Source organism: Humulus lupulus, chromosome 6, assembly GCF_963169125.1.
Source record: "Humulus lupulus chromosome 6, drHumLupu1.1, whole genome shotgun sequence".
NCBI classification, from domain to species: domain Eukaryota; kingdom Viridiplantae; phylum Streptophyta; class Magnoliopsida; order Rosales; family Cannabaceae; genus Humulus; species Humulus lupulus.
The window spans coordinates 198,812,915-198,837,274 of NC_084798.1; positions in this window are offsets into that span (position 1 = coordinate 198,812,915).

Consider the following 24,360-nt stretch of genomic DNA (forward strand, 5'->3'; position numbering starts at 1 on the left):
ATTCAAGTAGTTCACAGAGCATAACCAAATGATTTACAAGGCGTTAATCAATTACCCAGCAAGTCATAGCATTCATTCAATCCAGGAAATCAATCAATAACCAATGATCTAGTTTCCAGATATCCAGCATATCATATACATCAATTTAACAATAGTATACAAGTCAAGCAACAACTAGGGTCGACGCTTGTAGGCCGCGCCCTCTATTTAATCCACTATCTTTGGCTCGCTTAGGCCAAGCCCAGTGTTCACCCCACTTTCTTCGGCCCGCTTAAACCGAGCTTAGTGATTATTAAGCTATCCTCAGCTACCAGTGGTTGAGCCACGCCCTGTGCACAAGTATTGATCCCGGCACTCTTAGGTCATTTATCACATATCCCCATGGCATAATATCACCCATGACATTCATACTGTTATAGGGAGCTCTTAGTCCCAACATATTCACATGTTTTATCACAATCATATAACAATGCATACAAGTATAGGGAACACTTAGTCCCATCCTATCCACATAAACGGGTGCAGTTTTCTTACCTTTAATTCCAAGTGCTTTGATTAGGAAAGACGACCCCTGAGCATGATCCTGCCTCGAGCCCAAGCATACACCTAGTCACAACCATGATAAAGGATTCCATCAATAATTGTATAAGGGTTTCTGAATAGGGTTCTAACCTTCGGGACATCGAATTCCACCAAACACAGTAGTGGGATCGATCCCAAGCACCCTAGGTTAGGTTCCCGCACTTAAAAACTCCAAAAGGCCAAAAATTCCCTTAAGGGTCGCGGCCTAAGCTCCCTATGCCATGACTTGCCCCCAACCAGAGGCCTAGCCTCGCCCAGAAACAGACAAGGGTCGCAACTCAGCATTCCCCATGTCGCGGCCCGCCCTTCTTCCTCAGCACCAATCAGCTTCGAAAGGTCGCGGCACACCAAGAACTGAGCCGCGGCCCGACCCCTTCGAACCCAGAAAATCCACCATTTTAACACTCAAACCTCACTCAAACCCATCCATATTCATCCCAATGATACAACCCAATTATCACAACATTCTAACATGTTTTCAGCAACATAACCCAGCAAAACCTAGTCTAAAAACTCATCAAAGTAACATTTTAATTCTCTGAAACCCATAAGCTCAAGAACGCCAAAACCAGCCAGGAAATTACAGAATTCAAACACTAAACCATAAATTGGAACTTACCTTCACTAAAGAACCAATCCTCCAAGAGATTGCTAAGCTATCTCCCAAATCTTTAGCCTCAATTCAGTTCTAAATTCAAACCCCAAAAACTCTTAGAACCCAGCCAAAACTATAGAATTTAATCAGCTAAACCACAATTCAATACTTACCTAAACTCTTGGTCTGAACCTTCAATTGCTACTAAAATTCCCCCCACAATCCCAGCTCAAATTCATGAGTTTCCAGCCAAAAAATCCTTTGTTTCTGTGGTTCCCTTGAGAGAGAAAGAAGGTCGGTTTGGGTATCTTCTACTATTTTCTCAGCTTTATCTAACCAATCCTTAATTAATCAAGACAGTCAGGCTCGGGGTACCGAAAACGTCCCCGAGGGCAAAATGGTAAAATTCCCTTGTATTCCCACCTAGGCTTCCTAACCTCAAATATATCTCCAATTATTTATTTTCACAACTCAATAATCCAAATAAATGTCCACTACCCAAAATATCCCTTGATTCTCCCCGAGTCAGGTACCGGGTCCTGTTGTGACTTTCTTGCTACTTGCTCCCTAGGATCGCCTCATGCTGAAGGCTGCAAATATATATATATATATTGTTGACCCTGATTTTGGTCAACCGACACGGAGTCAAATTTGCTTGATGTGGACAAACACACTGGAAAGAATGTGATGGCAAAATGATAAAGAACACAAGTGTTTATAGTGGTTTGGCCCCAGAATCTGGTAATAACCTACGTCCACTTGAATTGTTATTGATATAGGATTCAAATGAGTGATCAAAGAACTAGGGTTCAATGAGCTTCAAAAACCTCTGAAGATAAATACAATATATCAAATAGGATCATTCTAATCTCTAATGATCCAAAAGCCAGAAAGAAGAAGAAGCCCCCTTTTTCCCTTGAGCCCCCTTTCTCTATTTATAGGCTTAAGGAGGATTTACATTAATTTGTTACAGATATTATTTCCTAAATAATCGGATACTCAGGAAATCATGGGATAAAATTTTGGATACGATCATAACTGCATAAGATCTTTTCCGCGTATATCATTCGTACGACCAGGCTGGTCGTATGAAGAGATCGAACATCGTGACACTAGATGTATTCTTGGTCGATAGTCGAGCACGAATTCTGCCAGATGTTAGCCACGTGTACTAAATGTTTGCCATGTCATCCATGCTTGTTTTGTGGATAACATTTGCCCCCCCAAGTTTGTTTAGTGTGACCAGCAATAAAGAAACTTTAAGGAAGCAACCGTTCATATCCCCACGATGCCTGTCAGCATCCCCGTGCGTTTTTGAAAATTGTGACATAATTATGTCTAATCAAGCCTTTTCAGTTTTCAAGAAACAAATTGATGGCTTATGCACTTCCCCACGTTTCGAGAATTAAAAAATAATGATTGTTACTTTTTAGCCATACCTCGGTCTCCATAAATACCTCATTTTTCTTCTCAAAAAGGTTTTTCTTATCGTCTTTGCCAAGAACTTCAAGAACTTTGCCTACAGAGCTTCGAAACCAGACAGTCGCCTAGCTGAGGATCTTCTTGACTCGAACTTTTTCATCCTCTTCCGAACCTCCATCTTGCTCAGGTAATCACTGTCTTTCTAAATTTATGCCATGCACGCCGTTTCTATGCTCTGTGATTTCTGTGTTCTTGAATAGGGTTTCATGAGGATTTTTTCTTTTGCATAAACCTTCCATTGCTAAGTAATAGGGCGTCTTTATGCTTTGTATAGGTTAGGACTTAGTTTGATAGTAAGGATCATAGGCTTAGGGCGTAAGATCGATGTAAAAATTCAACCTTTAAGCTAGGTGAAAAAACTGAGTTTTTTCCCGCCCTTTAGGAGTCGAAGCAGTTCTCTTTCAGAAAATGGTTTATTTCCTCTTTGATCCATTTTTCAAACTATTAGTGCTGAATCTTAGTGTAGGAGTAGGATGCTGCTGGTTTTTTAGACGCAAGCAACGTTATCCCAATCTTCCACGCTACTTCGCAAATTGTGTCTTATCTCCTCCATTGTCTGTTTGCAGTTCTTATGCAAGACCCTTAGGGAGGAGAAAGACCTATTGAAGACGATCTCTTGGCCCAACTACTCGAAGGTGAAGAGAACCCATCTACCTTGATACAGGAAATCCCTTTTTCTCGCCTAGTTCAAACCGTCCTCCAGTCCCCAACCAACTAATGGCCCGAACCAAAACAAAAGCTCGAAAAAGGAATAACCCTAACTCTTCAAGCCAGCCTTCTGCTGATGCCCCCTCGACCAGTGGTCAAGGTGAATTTGCTCCAGAGACCGATGTCCAAAGGCGTGCCTGCCCCCGCCATGTCGACCAGCCAGACGTGGCGTGGCACGTCGTTCCTCAAAGTATGGTGACACTGCGGATGATTGCCAACTATATAAACAGATACAATTTGACAGGTGTGACCTTAGTCAAACCGTCTATCGACCAGCGCGCCAACCTACCAGGCGGGGCCTACAGCGCCTGGTCGAGGTTCCACATTGAGGCAGGTGCCACCCTACCTTTCCACTCGTTTTTTCAGGGGGTGGCTAATTATTTTGGTGTAGCCCCCTTTCAAATCACTCCGAACGGATATAGAATGCTGGCCGCACTCTATATCCTTTATAAGCTCAAAAAATGGCCAGTACCTTCCCCCCATGAGGTCAATTTTCTCTTTGACCTTAAATCCAACCCCAACCAAGATGGTACGGGGATTTTTCACTTCTGCCATCAGGAGTCCGGACGCACTTTTTTGTCCGACACCACCCATATTTCTAATGTGGGGAAGTATCACCACGAATACTTCCTCACACCTGACCTTGCTGTGGACAACCTGGCTTTCACCTGAGAAGGTAAAAATTCTTACCCGAGCAGCTTCTTTACTTAGTCTTTCTGTCATAATATCTTGACATCTATCATGTTCCAGGCCCGTGGCTACGTCCAACCCCTACTCCAGGTATGGAGTCAAGGGCAGCACTCTTAGCCAGCATGTCAAATGTTGATAAGAGTGTAAAAAACCTAGTCAACGAGGCCAACCTTAGACTAGTCGGCCTTTGGGGATCTCAATCTGCGACGAACGAACCCTCGGTGGGCGATGTTCAAGCTAACGCGAAACCCGAACAGGAACCCGAGCAGAAACCTCAGGTGCCTCCTCTGAGGCGGCCAACTGGGGTTACGATCAAGGAACCTGCCGTCCCCCCCCCCCCCCCGAGTAGAGGAACCTTCAGTCCCCAAGGGCAAGAGAAAAAAAAAGGCTGTCGAGCCTATCGAACTTTCTGACGATTCGTCGGATGTAAACGGTACAATAATCTTGCTTTTAAATAATTTGCCAATTCCCTCTCATCTATTTGATGGGGACGGAAACTTTAGGAATGCTCCCTCTTTAAACTCAGATTTCTTCCAGGAACTAGGTAGTTCAGTAAATATTGCTACGACCAGTAGTTGTAGCTTAGGTACTTTGCTTGTAATCCTTTTACTTTTATCTCTGTTCCCCCTATGGCCACTTAATCTCACTGCTCGAGTTGTTTCCTTTTGTGCAGGTATGGACTCTGGAGACGTCTTCGCTCATTACGAGGCCGCTGCTGCTTCTTCTGTCCCGAAGAAGGATAGCTAGAGGGCTTGAGGGGAAAGCAGCAAGACCCCCTCGAAGAAGGCTCGAACAGAAGATACTCCAACCGTCGTCCCTTCTAAGGAAAACATGACACCTCCGCCCCCCACCGAACAGTCGACGCCCACGCCTGAGAATCCACAGCCCTCCTCTAGAGCCGCTGGCAAGGAGACTTTGGACAACTTGTCTGAAGGCTCCCTGTCCAGCCTCGTGGTCGGGTCGGCCAGGGAGAGGATATACAAGCTCTCGAAGCACAGATGCGGCCAGGCCGCCATCAACGAAACCGCCTCAATGGAGGTCGACCAAATCATCAACAGAGGGTTGAATGAGATAGTCTGCGTAACTCATCTTCTGCTGTTTCATCATTTATGTCTGACTTCTTTTCCTTACTTTTTCATTTTTTGTCTTCAGGGGCAGCTGTCTTTAACTACTAGCAGGCGCTGTGCTGGGGCGTTTGTTTCCCGTGGACAGAACTTCGACTCCTGGCTTTCTCAGGCTAAGCAAGCACTTGAGGATGAGAACAAAAAGCTGCTAGAGGAGAACAAGGAGCTGTCCAAGCTGAATGAACAGCTGTGCGAGGACCAAGCCACTCTCACCCAGGAGCTTCAGGACAATCAAGGGGCCTTGAAGAAAGCCAACGAGGAACAACACAAATGGAGGGAAAGTTCTGTACTTATCACCCAAGAGTGTAAATAGCTCAAACTCGATCTGACCGCCAGCAGGGATGAGGCGAAGAAGCTTGAAGAGCGGGTGCGAAAGCTCGAGGGGCGAGTGCAGGAGGTTGAGGAGGAAGGGGTCACGAACTTGAAGAAGTATAAGGAGGCCACCCTCCTCTGCTTTTACGATTTCTGGAAGCACAACTGGGAGGCCAACTTCAACTATCTTTCCAAGCGGTTGAAGAGAAGTTTGATGGCGCAGTGCGCCACCCGGTTGGAGGCAGAGGAAAAGGCTAAGGCAAAGGCTCCTTCTGCTAATGCTGAAGCTGGTCCTCCTGCCGACCAGGGCACTCCCCCCAATCCTCAAGACCCTCATGCCCAGTAAAAATTCTTTTATTTTGCTTTTATGGCCCACGGGTCTGTTTGTAAAGACAATTTATTTTTATTGCTGCAAGGGCAGCTTTTTTACTTATAACTGAACAATTGCATCCGAGCAATACTGCTCGCGGTGCAAAAGCTTTTTACTTTTAATTGAACAATTACATCCGAGCGATATTGCTCGCGGTGTAAAAGATTGCTTTATTGATATTATAATTTCTTTTATTATAATATCTGTTCGCATGACCGAACTTAGCATAGTACTTTGGTTTGATTTAACAAAACATAAATTTTGAAAAATACTCTAAGTACCATAGCATGCTTTCACTCATCTTGTTCATGTGTTTACATACCCTTTGGTATGCTTTGCTATCGATGTACCTTATGTGCCCCCCAAGTGATCGAGGAGCTTTAGGTCCTTGGTCACTTGCCTTGACCACGACCTGTGCGAACATTTCTGCTCGATAGTAAACAACATAATACAGTAAAACAACACACGTAATGAACAAATACTTGTAAAAATAAATTTACAAAGTTTGGCAAGAATGGCTGGCTGAGCACAGTCCCTTATAATCTCGTATTAAAAATGGACTAATCATGTCTTTACGAGTGATCTTATAAAGATCTTACATTGTAAGCGATTAGCCATACAACGTGGCTAACCCTTTTTCGAAACTTTTAAAAAGTAAAAATTAATACAAGCCAGTCCTTTAGGAAGGACTGTTTCACTGATAATACTTGCGCAAGTGTTCTCCATTCCAATAGTGTGGAACGAGATCTCCATTTAAGCGTGCAAGTTTGTAGGTGCCCGGATGAAGGACTTCTTCAATCTGGTAAGGTCCTTCCCAATTTGGTCCGAGTACTCCAGCAGTGGGGTTGCGGGTATTTAAGAAAACTCGTCGTAGCACCAGGTCACCGACGTTGAATTTCCTTTCTTTCACCTTTGAGTTAAAGTACCGGGCGATCTTTTACTGGTATGCAGCAACTCAGAGTTGGGCTTTTTCTCGTATTTCTTCAATTGAATCTAGGGACTCCATCATCAGTTGGCTATTCTGGCTCTGGTCGTATGTAATGCGTCGATGTGAGGGGGGATCTAATTCGACAGGTAACATGGCTTCATATCCGTATGCTAAGGAAAACGGGGTGTGACCCGTCACTGTTCGATGAGAAGTTCTATATGACCAGAGGACTTCAGGCAGCTGTTCTGGCCATGCTCCTTTAGCGTCTTCCAGCCTTTTCTTCATGGTGTCCTTAAGCGTTTTATTCACTGCTTCGACCTGTCCGTTTGCTTATGGATGCGCGACTGAAGAAAAGCTTTTGATAATCCTGTGCCTTTTGCACAAGTCTGTGAATAAGTCACTGTCAAATTGGGTTTCGTTGTCTGAGATGATCTTTCGAGGCAAACCATATCGGCAAACAATGTTCTTGATGACAAAGTCAAGAACTTTCTTGGTCGTTATGGCAGTGAGTGGTTCAGCTTCGGCCCATTTGGTGAAGTAGTCGACTGCTACAAGTGCGTACTTCACTCCGCCTTTTCCCGTTGGCAGGGATCCAATCAAGTCTATACCCCATACTGCAAAAGGCCAAGGACTCTGCATCTGTTTTAACTCATTTGGAGCTGCGCGTGGGATTTTGGAAAATCTTTGACACTTATCGCACTTCCGTACAAACTCCATTGAATCTTCGTTCATAGTCGGCCAGAAATAGCCTTGCCTTAGAATCTTTTTTGCCAAACTTTGCCCCCCAGTGTGATCTCCGCAGAAGCATTCATGTACTTCCTTCATTAGCTCCTTAGCTTTCTCTGGTGTAATACATCTGAGCAGTGGCATGGAATATCCCCTTCGGTATAGAACATTATCGACCAGTATATATCTAGCAGCCTGCCTTTGAAGAGCTCTGGCCTTGTTTCTATCTGCTGGTAATACACCATTTGTCAGATACTCCAAGTAAGGCACCATCCATGTATCTTCCATTTGGATTTCCATACTGGTTTCATTTGCTCGTATTCTTGGCTCGCTCAATCTTTCTACTGGTACAATATTCAAAGTGTCAGCATCTTTTGCGCTCGCGAGTTTGGCTAAGGCATCTGCATTTGAATTCTGATCCAGGGGGATTTGCTGGAGGGTATACTTTGTGAATTGGGCTAACAGGTCTTTAGTTTTGTTCAAGTAGGCCACCATTTTCAGGCCTCGTGCTTGATATTCCCCTAGGACTTGATTCACTACCAGCTGTGAATCACTGTAAATATCCAACACCTTTATGCTCATGTCTTTTGCCATTCTTAATCCAGCGAGGAGTGCTTCGTATTCGGCTTCATTATTCGACGCTGTGAAGTCGAACCTAATGGCGCAGTGAAATCGATGCCCTTTTCGCGTTATCAATATCACTCATGCTCCTGCGTGGGATTCGTTTGACGACCCATTTGTGAATAACTTCCACGAAGGAGCTTCATCTTGAGGCTCAGGCGCACTAGGCTTTTCGCACTGCTCGTTGTCCAGGAGTTCAGTGAACTCTGCAATAAGATCAGCCAAGACTTGTCCTTTTACTGCTGCTCGCGGTGAATACGAAATATCAAACTGCCCCAGTTCGACTGCCCATTTTAATAAACGCCCAGCCGCCTCTAGTTTTTGGAGGACTTGCCGAAGGGGCTGGTCAGTTAAGACTGTAATGGAATGGGCTTGGAAGTAAGGACGTAGCTTCCTTGAGGCCAAGATTAAACTGTATGCTAACCTCTCGATGGGGGGATACCTCAGTTCTGCTCCGATTAGCCTCTTGCTTACATAGTAAACCGCTTTTTGTACGCCTTCCTCCTCTCGTACTAGTACCGCACTAGCAGCAACTTCAGTGATCTCCAGGTAAATGAACAAAGTTTCTCCTTCGATAGGCTTTGATAAAATAGGAGGCTATGCCATATGGGCTTTCAAGGCCTGAAAATCTTGCTCGCAGTCTCCTGTCCATTCAAATTTCTTGTTGCCCCAAAGTAGATTGAAGAAAGGGACGCACTTATCCGTTGACTTTGAAATAAATCTACTTAGGGCTGCAATCCTCCCAGTTAAACTTTGTACATCTTTGATCCTCTCTGGAAATTTCATGTCGATCAGGGCCTTTATCTTGTCGGGGTTGGCCACGATTCCTCTTGAATTAACAATGAACCCCAAAAACTTCCCTGATCCAACTCCGGAGGAACATTTGAGAGGATTTAGTTTCATCTGGTACTTGTTCAATACATCGAAACACTCTTGCAAATCCTTCACATGTCCTTCTGCCTTTTTCAACTTTACCAGCATGTCTTCCACGTATACCTCCATGTTTACTCCGATCACTTCTTTAAACATGTGGTTAACCAACCGCTGGTAAGTCGCACCTGCGTTTTTCAGTCCAAAGGGCATTACTTTATAACAGTATAATCCCATATCGGTCCGAAAGCTGGTGTGATCCTCGTCAGGGGGATGCATGCTGATCTGATTGTAGCCTGAGTATGCATCCATGAAAGAGAGGATCTCGTGTCCTGCAGTAGCATCAACCAACTGGTCGATCCTTGGGAGTGGGAAGCAATCCTTCGGGCAGGCTTCATTGAGATCTGTAAAATCCACACAGGTTCGCCATTTGCCGTTGGGCTTGGGAACCAGTACTATATTAGAGACCCACGATGGATAAAACGCCACCCTGATGAACCCATTCTCCTTTAATCTCTCAACTTCTTCTTTTAAGGCTCTCAACAGATCTTTATCGAGCAGCCTTCTTTTCTGTTGCACGGGTGGAAAACTCTTGTCTATGTTCAGGACATGGCTGATAACTGCAAGATCTATCCCAGCCATGTCTTTGTGCGACCAGGCAGACTTCCTAGTTTTTCCGCAAAAACTCCACCAGTGCATGCTTCGTGGTTGGTTCTAAGTTTTTCCCGACCTTTACGACTCTGGTCGGATCTTTCTCGTCAAGTTGGACCTCTTCCAGGTCCTCGATGGGTCCAACATTTTCTTCAAAATCCCCAAAGCGAGGATCTAAATCCCTATCCTCACTTTGGGCAACACCCTATTTGGTGACTTCTTCACCGGATTGGTCTTGTGTATCAATTTCCATCTGCAACCTATCTGGGGGAGTGCTCTTTGACATTCCCTTCTTTGCCTTCATGACTGAGGCGTTGCAGCACTCCCTAGCCTCCCTCTGGTTTCCCAACACGCATCCTACCCCTGCGTCTGTCGGGAATTTCATGGCTAAGTGCCACATAGAGGTGACAGCCCGTAGATCAACCAGTATAGGCCTCCCAATGATGGCATTGTACGTCGAAGGACAGTCAACTACTATGAAAGTAGCGAGTAATGTCCTGGTAGCAGGCGCTGTACCTGCTGTCACTGGTAGTCTGATTGACCCTGTAGGGGCGAGTCCCTCACCAGAGAAGCCGTATATTGTTTGGTTGTAGGGCTCCAGGTCCTTAACGGAAAACTTCATGCGTTCCAGTGAAGACTTATACATGATGTTCACCGAACTCCCTGTATCAACCAGCACTCTCTTCACCATCATGTTGGCCATTTGGATATCCACGACTAGCGGATCGGAATGTAGGAACCAGACATGCTGGGCATCGCTATTAGAGAAGGTTATTTCGCCCTCTTCTGATCGAGCCTTTTTCGGCGCGCGGTCATCCACAGTCATCATCTCGATGTCCTGGTCGTGGCGCAGAGTCCATGCATATCGTTCTCTGGCCTTTCCGCTGTTTCCCGTGAGGTGCGGGCCTCCACAGATGGTTAACAATGTGCCAGTCACGGGGTCAGGCTGCAAAGGCGGCGAGCGTTGACGTGTGGGCACTTGCTCGTTGCCACCTGGAGCTTCTCGTTGGGAATTTCCCGAGGCCCGTATATATCTTCTCAAGTGTCCTTGTCTAATAAGGAACTCGATCTCATCCTTCAGCTGGTTGCATTCATTGGTATCATGTCCGTAGTCGTTATGATAACGACAGAACTTGGTAGTGTCTCTTCTCGAAATATCCTATCGAATGGGAGCATGTATCTTATAAGGCACACTAGAACTCATGGCCTGATAAACCTCTCCCCACGACTCAACTAGGGCAGTATAGTTAGTGAACCGAGGTTCATAACGGTTACCCTTGGCTCGCTTATTGTCAGAGGTGGAAGGCTCATTGTGTGGCCGTTTCCCCCCATTCTTGCCATTGTCATTGCCGTTCCCGTTGCCTTTGCCGTTGCTGTTGGGTTTGGACCCATTGGTGGTTTTGGTGGGCTCGGCAGTCCTCTTGTCCTTGCCTGGGGGCTTTCCTTCGTTGGCGATGGCATCTTCGAGCTTGATGTAGCGATCAGCTCGATCTAAGAATTCCTGGGTAGTTCTAACCCCATGTTTTCGGAGGCTTTCCCAGAGAGGAACTTAACCCCTGCGGTTATGGCCATCATTTTGCCTTCGTCTCCCACTGTTTTTGCTCCTGCAGGTGCTCGCAAAAAGCGATGGACGTAGTCCTTCAGTGGTTCTCCATCTTGCTGGCATATTTCAACCAGCTGGTTTGCCTCAGTCGGGTGCACATGACCCGCGTAGAACTGTCCGTAAAACTCCTTTACGAACATTTCCCAAGAAACTATACTTGCAGGAGGGAATTTAAAAAACCACTCCTGTGCGGCATCAGAAAGTGTTGCAGGGAAGATCCTGCACCGAGCATCCTCGGACACTTTCTGGATGTCCATTTGTATCTCAAACTTGTTGACGTGAGACACTGGGTCACCATACCCATCAAATTTTGGAAGCGTAGGCATCTTAAACTTGCTAGGAGTTTCTGCGATAGCTATCCTCTGGACGAAAGGAGTGCCTTTCCTCCTGTCGTGGTCGATGTAAGATGTTCTTCCCCCGACCAGCTGCTGCACTGCCTGGTTGAGGGCATCTATCTGGGCCTGTACAGCGTCAGGAATCATCGTGGCCTCTGGTGCTGGGGGGACGTACTCGCCGTGCCGCTCGCGGTGATCGTTGAGTACATCTCTTAAGTCCTTGTCTCTCCTCCGCTGCTCGCTAGCTCCGAACCGGTTGAAGAAGTTATTTTGTCTGGGCTGCCCCCCAGCGTCCCGTCTGTCAAGTTGGTCATCCTGAGGTGGCTGGCTCCTGCCTCCACCTCTTTCTTCATTCCTCCAACCGACATTCCTTTGCCTGAGTCGGCCTCATTATAACCATGGCCATCTCTGAATCTTGATTGGCTATGGTGGGATCGACTGTTCCCTCGATTGCCTTCCCGGGCTGGAATCTCCCGAGCATTAGAGGGTGGTCTGCGTTGGTCGTTAGGTCCCCGTGCATTATCATGTCGTGGGGGGCCTTGGGCCGCAGAGCCCAACTCTGAGTTCCTCTTGTTGCCAGGAGGATGTTGTCCTCTGCTTGGAAGATTAGGCTCGTTGCCCCTATGGCGTCTAGGACTGCGAGGCTGTTGCCCGGTCCTATTCTGCCTCTGCTACGGGGGATTGCCGCGACCAGTTTGGGATGGAGGCTGTGCTTCAGGGTCTCCTAGCGGGACATCGTCTTGAGGCGCTGGTGGCTTCTCGGGCCTTTGTGGGCTCGAGGGTTGGATAGGCGGGCTAGGATTGGGACCCCTGTGAGGTGGCCCATTCGTAGGTTGATCAGGCTGTGAGGTAGGTGCAGCCTGATTCCTAGCCAATTGTAAGGTTTCCTTGAGGGCTGCCATGGCCTCCCTCTGGCGACGGTCCATCTCCGCCTGCCTTTCACTCAGCTCCAAGCGCTGCCGTTCAATTTCTTGTTGCTGTCGCGCCATGATTTCGGCAGCACTTTCCTGGCCGGCCCTCAGATTGGCCAGCTCCTCATGTAATGCCCCTAGGGTACTCTTCAGCGTCACGTCGTCCATTTCTTCCTCATCAAATTCCAAATGTGGCTCGTCCTCAACCACGTTTGGAGGAGGAGGAGGCGTGTTAGATGGTGCAGCGCCGGCGGCCTGTCCAGTTTTCCTGGTAGTTTTCGCCATTGATCCTTCAACGATAATGTATCAAGCTCTCAATGAAAGCACCAGAATGTTGACCCTGATTTTGTTCAACCGACACGGAGTCAAATTTGCTTGATGTGGACAAACACGCTGGAAAGAATGTGATGGCAAAATGATAAAGAACACAAGGGTTTATAGTGGTTCGGCCCCAGAATCTGGTAATAACCTACGTCCACTTGAATTGTTATTAATATAGGATTCAAAAGAGTGATCAAAGAACTAGGGTTCAATGAGCTTCAACAACCTCTGAAGATAAATACAATATATCAAATAGGATAATTCTAATCTCTAATGATCCAAAAGCCAGAAAGAAGAAGAAGCCCCCCTTTTCCCTTGAGCCCCCTTTCTCTATTTATAGGCTCAAGGAGGATTTACATTAATTTGTTACAGATATTATTTCCTAAATAATCGGATACTCAGGAAATCATGGGAGAAAATTTTGGATACTATCATAACTGCATAAGATCTTTTCCGCGTATATCATTCGTACGACCAGGCTGGTCGTATGAAGAGATCGAACATCGTGACACTAGATGTATTCCTGGTCGATAGTCGAGCACGAATTCTGCCAGATGTTAGCCACGTGTACTAAATGTTTGCCATGTCATCCATGCTTGTTTTTTGGATAACATATATATATATATCCACATAATAATGTGGTCTCAACAATTATCTCAAATAACCACATTTATGCCCTAACGGGCCAAAATTACAATTATGCCCTTACAAGCTAAACAGGGCAGCATGCTTATCTAATACTCATAAACATGCATTCCACATATCCATATAATCATAGTATCATACATATCACATAATCATGCATTTTGACCATTAATTCACATAACTTCCAATTATGCCCTCCCGGCACACTAATCAAGGCCCTTAAGCCTTATTAGTAATTTTGGGTCGTTACATGCTGAGAGCATGTGTATTGGACTTTGAAGGGTCCTGGAGCAAATATTTTCCTATTGTAGAGTTATCATATAATAAAAGCTACCAGTTGACTATTGGAGTGGCTCCTTATGAGGTGTTGTATGGTAGGAAGTGTAGACCGCCCATTCACTAGGATGAGATGGGTGAGAGAAAATATTTGGGTCCTAAGGCAGTTCAGAGGACCACTGAGGCTATTGAAAAGATTAGAGCTCGGATGATCACATCTCAGAGTAGACAGAAGAGTTATTCAGACCCAAAGCAGAGGAACGTGGAGTTCCAGGTGGGAGACTGTGTCTTCCTTAGGGTTTAACAACTGAGAAGGGTGAAGAGATTTGGGAAGAAGGGCAAGCTAAGCCCTAGGTTTGTTGGACCATTTGAGATCTTGGAGAGGATCGGTCAGGTGGCCTATAGGTTGGCCTTACCCCCTGCACTGTCTAGTGAGCACAACGTATTTCATATTTCCATGTTGAGGAAGTATGTATTAGATGGGACTCATGTATTGAGTTATGAGGATCTGCAACTGGAGACAGATTTGTCCTATGAGGAGCAGCCGGTTAAGATTTTATACAGGAAGGACAAGGTTCTGAGGAACAAGACTACACCTTTAGTTAAGGTATTATGGAGGAACAACAGGTTCGAGGAAGCGACATTGGAGCTGGAGGCAAATATGCAAAATCAATATCCCGAGTTGTTCAGGTAAAATTTCGAGGACGAAATTTCTTTAAAGAGGGGATAGTTGTAACGTCCCAAATTACCTAATAAGGCTTAGGGCCTTGATTAGGGGCCAGGATGGAAATTTATGGAAATTATATGTTTATGTGATATATATATATGCGTGTAATTATGTGATTATGTGAGTTATATGATAATATTACTATATATGCATGTTTAGGTGTATTAATATGCATGTAGGCCTGTTTCTTATTAGAAGGGCAATTTACGTAATTTGGCCGTTATGGGTATATTTGGCATATATGTAATATATGTGTGAGACCACATTATTATGTGGATATATCTGGGTTACTCAGCACGAGACGATCCTAGGGAGCAAGTTAGCAGGAAAGTCACAACGAGACCTAATACCCGACTCGGGACGAGACAAGAGGTATTTTGGATATCTAGTAAATTACCGGGTTATTGGGTAACGAGAATGAATATTCGAGGATATATTTGGTATTAGTGAGATTAGGAGGGAATTCTAGGAGTTTTGACTATTTTTCCCTCGGGGACGTTTTTGGTACCCCTGGCCTCAGGATTTGCTTAAGGCTACTTATAGTCTAAGTAAACCTCACAAAACACCAAAAAACTGAGGAAAACATGTTCTCCCTTTTCTCTCTCTTGGTTACACACTTTCTCTCTCAAATTTCTTGGGAATTCTTGCGGTTCAAGGAGAATCGAGTCTAGCTTAGGCTTGAGATTGCTTGGGGAAAGAATTACCATCGATTGGGGCTACAGAGGTAACGATTTATAGCCCTAACTCTCTGGGTTTTTCTGGTTTTTAGCTATGTTTTGGAGGTTAGATACTCAGATCTTTATTTTTGGGATTCGATGAGTTTTTGAATCGGTTGCAACTTGGGTTTTAGTGGTTTTGAGCTGCTGAGTTGATTAGGAACTTTGTTTTTAAAATTTGGCTATGTTTGGGTAGGTTTATGGAGGGATTTGACTTGAGAGATACAGGGAAAAAACATGGTTTTCATTTCGAGCTGCGACCCAGCTCTTGGGGCACCATGGCTCACTTGAATGCTAGGAGAAAAAGGTGCCTTCAAGCCATTTGAGTCGCGACACCTACTAGGGCACGGCGTAGTGCGGATTGAAGTAGTGGGGAGCTTGGGCTCTCTGACTTGGGGTGGGATGTGGCTCCTTTATTTTGAGCCACGACGCTTGAAGGGTTTTGAGCCCCAAGAGGGTTTTTGAGTGCGGGAACTCAAACCCAAGGACTCGGCGTCGATCCTACTACTTGATTTAGTAGAATTCGAAGGCTAGGAATCGGTCTAAAAGCCTTTATTAGCTCATTTTGATGAGATTCTCTATTTGTTGTGACTAGGTTATCGCTAGGGGCTCAGAACCAGGATCGAGCTGGAGGGTCGTTCTTAATACACTTTGCACTCATACCTAAGGTAAGAAAACTGCACCTAATACGTGATATGTGTGATTAGGGCATAGCCCGATTGTTGATTATAATTATGAATAGGGCTCGGCCCTTGAGAATGAATGTGATTTAGGTTATGTTCAAATGCTCTGTGTCTAGATAATTGTTTAATGAATGATTTCCTTGTTCCATAGGTAGGGTTCGACCCCGTTAAGGACATAGTTATCACTGTGTTTATGTTTGATTGGTTAAGATACCATGATTTATATGTATGCATGCTTGTATTGTCCAAAGTATGCTTATCTGTATCTGTATTGTATTGTCTGGTTATCTGAATGTCTGATTAAAGCCTTGACTTATTAGTCCAGGATGGCAATAGCGCGCTACGTGCTAGTCAAGAGGCATAGACCCTATTGGGGACGTACTATTACGTTGGTTGACCCTATGGTCATTGGAAAACAAAGCGCTTGGCTAGCTCTATGGCTAGTTACTCAGAGCTAAGGGAAAGTTTAACGCTCTACTTCCCTAGAGTCATTACCATGTGATTATTAAATGTGCCATTCGCTTGCTAATCGATGTATTAGATTGATAAGTTTGGTTAATTAAAATGAAGAAACATTTAAATAAGATTTTGGTATAAAAGGTTTGACATTCATTTAAATCATGAAAGTGTTACATTGGTATCCCAAAATATTGTTTAGAAACATATTTACAACTCAAATTTTACTTTACAGTCGGCCTAAGCGACAAAATCAAATATTTATAACTTGCTCCTCAAAATACCCCAGCCGTGGTGGCCAGGTAGACCAAACATGTATGCACCACTCCATTCCCTCCAACTCATGGTTGATCAACATTTCCTTTGCCCTTACCTACACCACAGAGCACCCGTGAGTTGAGGCCAAGCTAGAGAACTTAGCAGCAAAGCATACAATAATTTATTTCAACAAATACATACTTAATCAAAGAGGGCAAACAATTACAAGTTTCTATTGGAATACACAACATTACAGCAGTATAACAGCACAATAGCACAATGGCATAACAACATAACAATACAGTAGTACAACAGCGACCTTCGCCGATCGGGGTGCACTATCAGGCACCAAGTCCGCACTCTTAACTGAGTGGGTGTGTACAACACCCTTAGAGGGTCTCATCCTAGCGGCCTGCATTCAGAATGCTTGACGCTGATCCTAGCCCTTTGCCGCTCCCAGCTCTTGTCACTTTTGGCTCTTGCCACTCTTGGCTCTTGCCGCTCCCAGCTCTTGCCGCTCCTGGCTCTTGCCGCTCCCAGCTCTTGCTGCTTCCGGCTTTTGCCGCTCCTGACTCCTACCGCTTCCAGCTCTTGCCGATTGGTCACAATCACATGTATGACATAATAGCTATAAACAATACACACAACACTTACACACCACATAGCTCTAAGGGCACAAACAGTTCTCTTACCTAGTGTCCCGAGCTGACAAACCAAAGTAATCATGAGCACGATCCCTAAACCCGAGACTTAGCGACAAAATCCTAGTCACAACGTAAGAATAAATATCCATCACGATCTAAATCAATCAAAATCCTTCGGAATAACATACTAGCCTCTGGGACCTCGAATTCTACTGAACAGGGTCGTAGAATGCTTCTCGAGCCTTAAGATTTAAGTTCCCCAGCTTAAAACCCTTAAATGGCCAACATACCCTATTTGAGTTGCAGCCCATCCCCTTAGGGTCGTGGTGCACTACAATAGCCACGACGCGCCTCAGCTTGTGCCGTAGTGCCTGGACCAATTCAGAGGCTCCCAAGCCTCCTGGGTGCGGGCCGCGGTGCCTGAAGAACAGGGCCAAGGCTCGGACTTGCGAACCCAATTTTTCCCAATATTTTCAAATTCCTAAACTCCCCAAAATCGTTCCAAACTTAGTTTTTATCCTAAATAAACTACCCAAATCATTCTAATAACTCAGATACACAATAATTAACAACCTATAGCTTCAAAAATATTTCTAAGCAGCAAAACCCAAAGCTCACCAATAACACTTAAATAAATCAAAGTTCCAATCCATACCTTTGAATCCCAACATAAATCAAGTTTGTTCCCCTTAGCTATTAGTACTCTTAGCTGCCTCCAATCTTCAGTCACACTTTATGTCCAATTCAGATCATCACCAAGTTGAGAGCTCCCAATTCTACACTTCTAAGCTTTGAGAAAAAACTTAGAGGGAATGAGAGAGGAGGAAACGTGAGAGAGTGTTGTACTAGTTTTTTTTAGGTTCTAAATCTTCCCACTTAGTGAGTCTATCCCCTTTGGTAAAAGTCCAACATGCCCCTTAAGCATAACCTTACCCTTTGATGGCCCCAAGGGCAAAATCATCATTTGTCGCGTTTCCCGCTAATTCTCAAGTAGCCCTATAAATTCCCAATTAATCCTGATGTACCCAAATAACCATTAAATAATTACCCGCTACCCGATCAACCTCGGCTACATACTACTTTCCCAAAATACCCCTAGGCTCACCCCGAACCGGGTATTTTACCCCGTTGTGACTATTCTGCTAATTCGCTCCCTAGGATCTTCTCGGACCACACATCTCGAATATATCCCTATAACATTGGGGTCTCACTCGTTGTATATGCATAATAACATCTATGCCCTCAGTGGACTAAAATTACAAACATGTCCCCAATTTACAAAATGGGCCCACGTGCATATTTAATACACACATACATTCATATCTAATCACATTATCACATAATTCATTTATATCACATAATCACGCATATAATCCATTACTCGCTCATATAATCCCAATTAGGCCCTTTAGGCACTGTAGTCAAGGCACTCCGCCTTAATATCAAATTTGGGACGTTACAACTTTCCCCTCCTTATTCAAATTTCGTCCTCAAAATTTGGTCAATCATCTCGGGATACTAATTCCTCAAACCTGAACATATATCCAGAGTCAGGTCCTTTACCTCGTCACTTCTTTCCAACACTTTCACAAGAACGATAGTCTTTATCTGTAATACTTTGTCTCTTTTATCCAGAATTTCCACTGGCTTTTCCTTACACGATAAGTTTCACTGAATTTCTAGGGTCTCCTCGCCCAACCAGGGGTCGTACTCATCACCCCTTTCTTCAACATTGGCACCAGTAACACCTTGTGAGCCTCACCCATGCTGGCGTAAGGCCAATCTGTAGGCCCTAGCCTAATCCTTATTAGGATCTCACAAATATATACAAAATCTAGAGTCAAACTCCTCTTTCCTTTCTGAACCATCATATTATTGTTAGTTCATAATACTCAAAGAATACAAAGCCGTCAATCTTGGAACTCCACGTTCCCATATCAAGACTTGCGAACTCTCATGTCCTTGTACTAACGCAGACACTCCTGCCCTCAACATTCCTTAATAATTTCACTGGTCCTCTGAGCCATTTTTGAACCAGGATACTTCTTGTCCCTAGGTTCATTTTCCGGAATAAGCATTTATCATTCCCTGTCTCACATCCTACTCAGAGTCACTCTATGACCCTTTTTTCCAGAACGTGGGACTCCATGGGTCTCAATTTGACACTATCGACCTTGGTGTCCAATGGAGATGTACAGGCTCCTTTCGTACCCACTCCTTTTTTTGATATCTCACTCACACCAACCACGGTCTCCTTCCGCATCCACTCACCTTGTCTGCAGTCTGAGGTTGTAGCGTCCTCCTAATCCAGGACTGTTACACTGTGTACTTAAAATTTTGTCAGACTTGCTAACTGGGTCATTTGGCTTAAAAATGTGTAACTAAGGTTAGTGTAATGCCCCAAAATCCCTGATGCGGTTTAATGGTTGGATTAGTAGGCCGGGAGGGCCATAACTATTTTATTATTCCATTAAACTATTATATGCATGTTTATGTGAATTATATTATAATATGATGTTAAATGCATGCATGTGGGTCCATATTTTATCTCAGGGGTATTTTGGTAATTTGGCCTGTTGAGGGCGTAAATTGTATATTTGTATGCATGTCGGTGATATATTATTGAGGCCGCATTATAATGTGGATTTGTTCGAGCTATTCGGCATGAGACGATCTTGAGTGCAGATTAGCAGTTTAGTCATAACCGGTTTAAGTTCGGGGCTCAGGGTGAGTCTCGGGGTGATTTTAATGAATAGAGCGTTGCCGAGAATTAAAGGGTAACGGGGTATGAATTATTGGTATTTGAGAATATCGAGAATAGCGGGAATTGGAGGGTGTTAATTATGATTAACGAAATAGGTGGAAAATGACGGTTTTACCCTTGGGAGCCTTTAGAAAACTTTATTTGACCTAGGGGCATTTTAGTCTTTTCACCCCTAGGATTGATTTAAGCCATTGAAGGCTGTAGAACTTGCAAGAAACAGAGTATCAAACACACCTCTCCCGTACACCATTTATCTTCCTTTTCTTCTTGAATTTTTTAGCTTAATTTGAGGAACCAAGCAATGGAAGTAAGTCTTGAGGGCTTAAGATTGTTTTCCACCATTGAATAGGGTCCTAATCTAAGCTTGAGGTAAGTTTCTAGCCATTAAAACTCTAGCTTTGCTCTGTTTTTGTTATAGTTTTCAGGTTGGTTTTCTTGATTGGTTGAGGGGAATTGATGGGAGTTTTTGGCTAGGGTTCTTGGGGTTGTGATGCCTAGGACATGTGGGGTTGGTTTTTGGGTTCATTTGGGACTTAAAATGAGGTTTGGAAGCATTTGGTTTAGGTTATAAATGGTGGAGTAAAAGGGAGAAGGTTCCAGCACTTTCTGGCTGGGTGTAGCGCTATAGCGCCCACTAGGGGGCGCTACAGCGCTACTCAGGAGGCTTTGGGTATGAGTATAGCGCTGGGGCACTAGTGGGGTAGCACTGGAGCACTACCCTGTTCCATCAGATTCCCGTTTCAGGCATTTTTTAAGGGTTTTTGGCTCGGGGTTTCTATCCTTAAGGCTCGAGATCGAATCTACTCACCGTTTGGGTATAATTCGGGGTCTCGGGAGTGAGGTTTAGGTCAAGACCTTATTATTGTTGATTTGCATTAATGGAGGTTATAATTGGTTATGGCTAGGTAACCGCTAAGGAATCAAAAGGTCGATCGTTCTCAAGGGTCGTTCTTATTCTGTTTCTCGCTCGAACCGGAGGTAAGAAAACTGCACCCTATATATGACATGCATGGTTATTATTGAGGCATGTTGAGTGTTTAAATGTGGACATCGATTGCATATTAAATGCTTAGCAGATCTTGCTTACTTGTGAATAGCACTGACTTACTAGTCTGAATCAGCAATGGTGTCAGATCCGTCTGTGAAGCTGTGACTTACTAGTCAAGTTCATTAACAGTACTGAGCACTGGTCATGTGTTATTGACCTAAGAGTCAGGAGCAGCATAAGCGTCATGAACGCAAATCCGATGAAAGATTAGATCTAATCGACATCTGCATTGAATGACTCACTATGAGCATTAATGCCGGACCGACCCTAAGTTCGATGAAAACTAAAAGCGCTTGCCTAATTCTATGACTAGTTACTCAGAGCCAGGGCCAGAAGGCCAGGTGACCCTATCGTCACATGGCTAAGGGTACAGAACCCACAGTTGTGACTCTATGGTCACTCCCTTGGTTTACATTGGTGACTTGCTTATCAGTCACTTATCCTGTATAAGCTAGTGATTTGGTCACTTATTTGTTAAGGGAACGGAACCCACCTTAGTAACTTTTACATTTGTCACTCATCAGTTTAGGACTATAAGTCCTGGATGATTATCATGATCATCGTTTGATATTATTTACATGCAGTATCGAGTTTTCTTGCTGGGCTTTGGCTCATGGGTGCTATGTGGTGCAGGTAAAGGGAAAGAAAAGCTCACCCAGTCTTGAGTGGAGAGCTTAGGTGGTGATGTGTACATATGCGGCCGCTTGACCACCACGGCCAAGGAGTTCTCTAAGGAACTAGGGGGTTTACCCTATTTTTTCCGCTTAGGTCGGTGGGTTGTAAATTTTAAACTATAATGACCATTTTGGATTGTAAATAACTTGTAAATGTTTTTATGGGTCCATGAACAGTTTTATGTATTAAATAAAATATATCATTTCCTTTTTATTGGTTTTACACCTTATCCTATAAATAACACCTAGAAGCACGTTTTTAACCAAAGAACTCGATTAGTGAGTTAAGCACGGTTCAAAGTTCATAGTAACTGTCTTGGGGTAACTAAGGCGTTACAGTTAGGGTTAAAAAATTTGGTCAAATAAACCATTGACTTTTATATAAAAAGTTTCATACAATCATGGGATCCCAAAGTATTACAACCAAGCTTTTAAAAAGGTGAATATTCATCAAAAATTACATTCAGCCGGCCTAAGCGGCCAAAACAGGGCTATAACCCTAGTTCCTCTGAGATGTCCCCGGCAGTGGTGGTCGAGCAACCGCATATGTACACGCTGCCACCGAAGCTCTCCAACTCAAGGCTGGTCAAGCTTTCCCTTCCCCTTACCTGCACCACAAAGCACCCGTGAGCCAAGGTTCAACAAGAAAACACAACATGTGCATAAACAGAAAATATATAAACCTCCAGATACCCCTTTAACAAATCTAGCATTATAAATCCACAAAAACCATCATTTAGATACAAGCAAGTGGTCATTAGACCAATTTGGGGCCTCTTCCCTAACTAGATGGCCTTAGAGCCAATCCCAGGACCTATGCCCTAGCTACGTGACCATAGAGTCACATGGGGCCCTCGCCCTTAGCTCTGTCTCACTAGCCATAGAGCTAGCCCAACCCCTAGGTTTACCATCAACCCTAAGGTCGACCAACGTAATAGTACGTTGCTGGTTTAGGCATAAGCCTTCCAACCAGCATGCGGCGCGCTATTGCCGTCCTTGGCTAATAAGTCAAGCCCTTATCCAGGATTACAGATCTCAACTCAGAAACAGATATGGATAAGCATATCCCAACATAATGCGCACACAAGCATATTAATCACATAACACCATTGATTGATCATTCTCACAATACTATTTATAATGATGTAACGAGGCCTCATGCCTTAACTACAGGATCCACACAACAGTCATAAAACACTTAAGCAAATATCGATCAGCATGTGAAGCAATAGCCTAAGCATACTGTTCTTTCTTTAGCCATAGTCTTTGGGAGGTCTCTTCATCAAATTGACATCAATAATGCCTTTCTCCAAGGTTCTCTCATGGAGGATGTGTTTATGATCCAACCCCCTGGTTTTGTTAGTCAGTCTCATCCTACTCATGTTTGCAAACTTTGTTAAGCTCTCTATGGCCTTAAACAAGCTCCTCGAGCTTGGTATAATGAACTCAAATCCTATCTTCTCACTTTTGGGTTCAAAATTTTTGTCTCCAACACTTCTTTATTTATTCTGCGTCAAAAACATGGTCTAATCTACCTACTTGTCTATGTTGACGATATTAATATCATTGGCTCTAATTCATCTCTTCTAAACACATTCATCTCTCAATTCTCCTCTTGTTTCTCTCTCAAATATCTTGGTAACCTCACCCTCACAGCCTCTTTCTTAGCAAAAATAAATATATCCAAGACCTTTTAACCTGTGCCCAAATGTCCACTGTCAAACCCATACCCACTCCTATGGCCACGCATTCTCCTTTACCCACACAAACTGGAATTCCTCTAGCCAACCAAACTCAATACCGTGCACTTGTGGGAAGCCTAAAATATCTCTATTTAACTATACTTGACATCTCTTTTGTTGTAAACAGGTTATCTCAATACATGCACAAATCAACTGAAGTTCATTGGGCTGCTCTCAAATGCATATTATGCTACCTTGCGGGAACCACTTCACACGGTTTACTACTTCACCGAGTCTTGCTATTGTACCCCAAAATTAATACGAACTAAATTACCTAGCACAGGGTAGAGCTGGCAGACAAGCGTATGAAGAAAGAGTACAGATAGAACACCTAGCTAACTCTAGAGTGAGCAGCTCGAGTCAAACTTAACATCTTACGACAACCAGATAGTCTCCAGATTGCCTCTTGCGCCAATAACTTAGTCTGAGATGTCTGAGATATTGCCTTCTAGAAACATTGAACGTGACCCGTGTCAGTTTAGGTTAGTTCTTTGACATCCAGCTCGAAGGAAGTGTTCAGCTCGTGGAAACCTGGTCATGACGTACAGTAAAGGATCCCAAACTACTCGGAGATTCCATATACACTAATTAATGCTCATATATTATTCTGTATTTATTAACCGATTTTTGGGGCATAGAATCAATATGCATTAATGTATTTATGTAAATGGGATGTTACCCAAAAATGTATGTTACCATATATATGCACGGTTACCCAAAACTGTCCATGCACAATTCCCTATAAATACAAGGGAGAATGAACCATAAGGGAGTGAACATTTGATATATTGAAACTCTGGTGAAATTGTGACAGACAATTTCATGGTGAGAAACAAACAGATTAATAAGAGTGACTCGTGGACTAGGTGCATTTTAATCACTGAACCACGTAAAAAAG